Genomic DNA, 6250 nt, shown 5'->3' on the forward strand with positions numbered 1-6250 from the left:
CTGTCCGTTCCCTCCCCCTTTTTTTCTTCCTCCCTTCACTTTTCTGTTTATACCTTAAACACCAAACCGATAGGGGGCTCTATGTCTGCACGCTCTCCTCAGAGCCCTCTGGGCCATGTATCAGGCAATCGGTCGGTCAGCCTATAATGAAAAATAAAAATATCTACACCGATGGTTCATAGAAAAGGGAATTCACCCATCTCCTAGTCCACTTATAACTAGACACCAACTCTGTGTTTGAAAATAAAACTTTTAAAGATTTTTCTGTCGGTAACTTTCAGGGTCTTCGGAGAGCAAGAAATACAAACACCGCCGCTACTGCCTGAGGCTGAGTTACCCGGAAAAAAAAAAAAAAAAAAAAAAAAGAAAGAAAGAAAGAAAGAAAGAAAGAAAGAAAGAAAAAGGGCACTTTTGAAATCTAGTGGCTAATCTCACAAGCCGAACACTCCTTGCGTTTTCCAGCTTCCTTCAAACTGTCATGGGCAAATAAAAAATCTTAAGTCTTCTCTCTATAGTCATTATTAATACTGTTTATGTATATGATCTCTGATATCTATGTTTTTCTATGTTTTATGTACAACATAACGTTCTGGCCTCCGGCTGGTATTAGAAGATTGTAATATTTGGTTGGCTTAAAGAAAAAAGATTAAGCGCTTATATAAATTAAAAATAAAGAACAAAAACTGACCCAAGTACTTTTCCGGATCACATGATCTAAGAAAATAGTTGAAACCGAGGCTAGATCAACTTTTGGTTAAATAGACATGTCTTTTGAAGTCGCTACCACTATCGTTAAATATAATATGTTTTGTTATACCACGGTTTACAAAAATTGACTTAGGTAATAATAGACTCTAAAATCTCCTGGAGTTGTTAAAAATAATGAAGAAACACAAGCAAAATAAAAGGTTGTTAATGAAATTTTTTAGTAATAATGATTAAACGCGCATAGGCATACAAAATGTGAAGCTGTGCATGACTAAAGTTGTGAAGCTTTTTGATGTTGCTGACAGGATTGTTCATGTATGAATTTGTACCAACTTGACAAACCGTTCACCGAGTTTACTATTTGGAAGTGCTGAAAAGCCTGCATGAAAAAGTGACATGACCTGAAACTTGTCACCAACAGTTCGTGACTCTTGCCTCACGACAGAGCACCAGCTCACAGGGCAATGTCTGTGAGGGAGTTTTGCCAGTAAACAAATAACTGTATCGGAACTCCTCCCTACTCACCTGATCTGGTTCCCCAACGACTTCTTTCTTTAGCCAAAGATAAAGGAAATATTGAAAGGAAGACATTTTGATGACATTCAGGACATCAAGAGTAATAACGATGACAGCTCTGATGACTATTCCAGAAAAGAGTTCCAAAATTGCTTTGAAGAGTGGACTAGGTGCTGGCATTAGTGCATAGCTTCCCAACGGGAGTACTTCAAAGGTGACCATAATGATATTCAGCAATGAGGTATGTAGCACTTTTTCTAGGATGAGTTCGTGAACTTGATCAGCCTACCTTGTGTGTGTGTGTGTGTGTGTGTGTGAGACAGAGTGCATGCTTAAACGTGCTTTCCTGAATTCTTTTGGTAACTGGAAGCCTTAGAGTTGAACTAAGGTAAGTTACATGATAAAAAGTATTAAATATGCAGATATTTCAAACTAACAAAATACTAAAATATTAATTATAAGATAAGTCTGCGTTCATCTACTTTTATCTCCTTATTATGGGAAAGCTAAAACCTAAATTAAGGTATGTTAATAAATGTGTTTTGTACTTTATTAAAAATATGATGGCAAAACACTTGTAAATATATTTCCAGCAGAGCCTACACTTCTGAGTTACAAAGTACGTTCCTAGATATTCCAGTAGAAATGCTAATCGTTTATTTATTAGTTATCAGTAAAAACTCGGGTTCTACAGGTTACAGATTCTAATTAATATTTTTAAAGTTACATAAAGTAATATGTTCTCAAAGGAGGTATAAGAGATAAAAATACATTTTTAAAGAAATCGGGGGCAGGCCCGACAGACTAGTTTGTCCTACATTTGGTAAGAAGACACACTGAGAGGGACTGGAAAAGTTATAAAAGGTTTCAGAAGAAAAATCTTGAAAACAGATCACATGTAGTTCAGCTAACTGCAATTCAGTACATAAATTTTAGTATCAGAAGAAAGGGAGTGCAACATTAGAGTCGACTGTTCTCTCTCTGCGACGTAGGACAAAGTTTTTGGAACTACCGTGTTTCCCCCAAAAGAAGACTGGGTCTTAGGTCAATTTTTGCTCCATTGGGACTTGTTTTCAAGGGATGTCTTATTTTTCCATGTACAGCAGTAGTCTACATTTGTTCAGCTACGGTCGTGTCATCTTCTTCGGGAACATCGTCAGGACGTACTAAACGCTTCCGTCTGGCTGAGATCTTACCTGGGGCTTATTTTCGGAATAGGTCTTATTTTGGAGGAAACGTGTTATTTGTTACTGAAATTACAGAGAGAGAGAAACTCTGCCTGGAAAGCAAAGGCTTTAGGTGCCATCAGAATATTCTCTATTTTATACCATCCTCATCATGGGGTCCTCGGTTACTAGAGAAAACCAAATCTCCACACTAGTAAGAACTGAGTGTAACGTTTACATACTTACATATAATAATTACATAAACCTCTGTATTTTGGTACTGCTGGAGTTCCTGTACCCTTCTCAGGTCAGATATGAACCCGTGTAAAGAAGAATTTTACTATTTTCACTAAAAACCGAGATAAGTTTAAAGTAAATTCATTAAGTTTAGCCCGATATTTTCCTTGACCTCACAGAGCGTTGGAGTCATCGACTTCCTGTCGCATCCCTGACGAGAAGGCTTCTATGCTAAGGAAGGCCGGAAATTTGTTACCATGTCTTTCACAAGTGAGACAGGAAAAGGAGGGAAAAAAGGAGCAGAAAGGCCGGAGACGAGGCCAGAGACAGGCCAGACTTTTTGGCTGCAGTTATACACGGGCTAAGGCCGAGACGACCTCAGGGCTACCCCGGCATCCCCAAAAGAGGCACGCCAGGCAAAGGAGCCCGCTTTGGATATAGAAGCCCAGATTCACCGGAGTGAGGAGTACGCTAATCTTCCAAAATAGCTGTGCTCCCTGTGCAGACTACAAGGGCAGGCAGAAGAGAGATTGTCCCCTACTCCAAAGGGAGCGGGGGGGGGGGGGGACCAACTCCTTCCCTGCAAATGGCTGTCATCGAGTAACGGGGCCCGAGTTTTCCCACAGCTCTCAAGAAGACCGTCATCATCACAGGGGAAGAACCACAGGTGACCTGCGATGCGGCAGGGAAGCCTGCTGATTTCCCGATGAATACAAGGGCCGCTTACCCTTTCTCAGCTGTTCGCTCTGGACTTATTGCCTCTAAAACCTGTTTGGTTGTGAAGACGAACGGAGCCCCTAGATCTGGGCTCGTACTCGGCCCGTTTCTTGCCAATGGCCCGTACCACAGAGGAAAAGTCACACGAGTCGATCGTCCTTTAGAAAGGACTCTGGAAAAGTTTTGTCAGGAGACCCGTAAGCCCTGCCTCTAACGGCTGCCTGTGAGTTTAGATTCTGACCTAAATTCTCTTTTCTCTCCATTATTAACTTAGGAGAGTTTCGGCAGGCACTCAGGAGATACGGGGACCGGCCTGGCCCGCGAGCCCCACCCCTCGGACCCGGGGGCCAAGTATTTCTAAAAGGTTAGAAAGAGGGGTCCCCGACGGGCCGTTTAACTCCTAAATAGGAGGGACCTTGTGCAGTTCTCCCGAGCACCCCGAGTGCCGTCAACCTGCAGAGAGTCGTTGGCTGTGTCCCGTTCCCTCCGTACGTAGAATGTAAAACCGTCTCGCTAAAACCGGTAGCAAACGTGGTACTGACACAGAATCCCACGCGATGTGTGTTTATTTTCTCCCCCGTTCGGGTTGTTTGAGTACTCGCAGGCCGTGAGAATTTACTTTTCTCACGGAAGTTAGACATACCGTGGATGACTCACACACATCGATGTCTGGTTTTCTTTCACACAGCCGTGTGCCGTCGTGGCCGCCTCGATGTCCCGCATCACTTAAAAATGCTGCCTTTTCACGGTCATTTTGACTCGGGGGAAGGGGCAAACGTCACACGGTGCCAGATCCGGTGAGTAAGGTGGCTAAGGACACGCCATAATATTTTTATCCGACAGAGATCGCCATAGCAGAAGCGATGAGCGACACGGAGCTTCTCCGTTGTGATCACAAAGTACGGTGAACGCTGTTGCGTCGTGCCCTTCAAGACAAAGGCAGGTATCTTCGACGTAGGAAGCGGCACATCGAACCTTACCGTGTTTCTCCAAAAATAAGACCGGGTCTCGTGTGGATTTTTCCTGCAAAATATGCTTGGGGCTCATTTTGAGGGCCGTCTCATGAAAAATCATGCGGGGCTTATTTACCGCTCGGGTCTGATTGTTGGGGAGAGGTGGTAGTAACGGTGCGTGACGAGTTTCCACTCGCTCTGTGCGGTCAGTCGTGTGTGAGCTACGGTTGACTGAAGGCGTGTTTACAGCAGGCCGTGAATCGTCCTCCGTCGTGACAACGCCCGCGTCACACATCGCTTCTGGCCTCTGGCGATTCCGTCGCAGGAACACACGACGGTGTGTCCTCCTCCGCCTTATTCGCCGGCTCTGGGACCGTCTGAGTTCTGGCTTTCCCCCGAAGTCAAAACGATTCAGGATATCGAGGCAGCCACAACACGGCCACTAAAGGCACCCGTGAGAGAGGACTTCCAGAACTGCCTCATAGAGAGTGGCGATGACAATGGGATAAGTGTGTTTGAGGCGAGTGGGAGTATTTTGAGGGGAGATGATGGCGATGAATCTTTTGGTGTCCTAATTTCCTTATATTTACCCATTCACCGTATCGTCCGATCACACCTTGTACATCGGAATCAGAGGAAGAGACGTAAGGAGGATCACGTGAGTTCCCTCGGTGGTAGTCGAATGGGGTTGGAGAGAGAAGAGTGGAGAGATCTGTGGGATCGGATAAAAGTAAAATGGAGGACACATACTTCTTTCTTTTACACCGGTGGACGCGAGATAGTGAATCATGAATGTTTACAGCACGGAGACGGTATTCGGCCCGCGAGAGGAGGGTGAGGATTTCTGTGGTCTCGGGCTCCGGTGCGGCAGGTCTTGCCCCGAGGGGTACAGAGAGAGGAATGACTCTGAAATTCCGAGGGTCTGTCATCTTCAATGCCAAGAGACGACAGAGGGTCTCCCTGCAGGTAAACATTGACCTTTGTCCGAAAAACTTCGGGCCAGAGATGTGACCGCTGCCTACGACCCACTTTCAGTTACCACGCTTCCCCGAAATAAGACCTAGCTGGACAATCAGCTCGAATGAGTATTTTGCAGTCAAGATGAACGTAAGACCCAGTCTCACAGAAAATCCGGTATGACGTTCTATTCTATTAAAAAGACAGGGTCTTATATTAATTTTTGCCCCAAAAGACGCACGAGAGCTGATGGTATGGCTAGATCTCATTCTGGAGAAACACGGCAGTAATTTCTACGTGTTTACTTTTGGTGTCGATACCCTGCCGCCTGCAGGGCTGGCCCCTTCCAGACCAGTCAGGTTTAGGATGTGCCTCCTTTTTTGTCCACGAGGAGGGGATCAGATTTCACGTCAGTGAACTGCATGCTCATAAACTGTGAAAACGATCAATTGTCTGTTTTTACCACCGTGATAAAAACACACGTGCAGTCACACAGACACTCTAGTGTGTTCGGCGTTGTCTCCTACTCCTGTCTGCGCCCAAACGGATCCTCAAATGAGAGTATTTCTTTTGAAGAGGTGACCGGAGACGGAGACTAGAAAGGGGTTGTGTCTTGAAGCGAACCAGCACGGGCTTAGAAGACTCCCGAGCACGGGCGCGACAACACTGCCACCTTGTGACTGACCGCTGAAACTGCGACCCGATCGACTGGGGTGCAGGGTCGTTGAGGGGAGGGGGAGGAAGGGAGGGAGGGAGGGAGGGAGGGAGGGAGAGAGAGAGAGAGAGAGAGAGATGAAACGTCACGGGGAAGTGCCGGTGGTGGAAACGTCCCCTCGTAGGAGCTCGGGGAAGTGACCGATCCGAAAACGGGGGTCAGAATGTTGAAAGGTGGTGTCCTGACTCGCCAAAGATCGTGACGGTCCGTGTAGGCGTGTGTAACGTTTTGACCCCACAGTTTGAATGTTGCGAGCGGCTCTCCGCCCCCCCCGCCCGCCC

The sequence above is a fragment of the Rhinolophus sinicus genome, linkage group LG15 (assembly GCF_036562045.2).
Source record: "Rhinolophus sinicus isolate RSC01 linkage group LG15, ASM3656204v1, whole genome shotgun sequence".
NCBI lineage: Eukaryota > Metazoa > Chordata > Mammalia > Chiroptera > Rhinolophidae > Rhinolophus > Rhinolophus sinicus.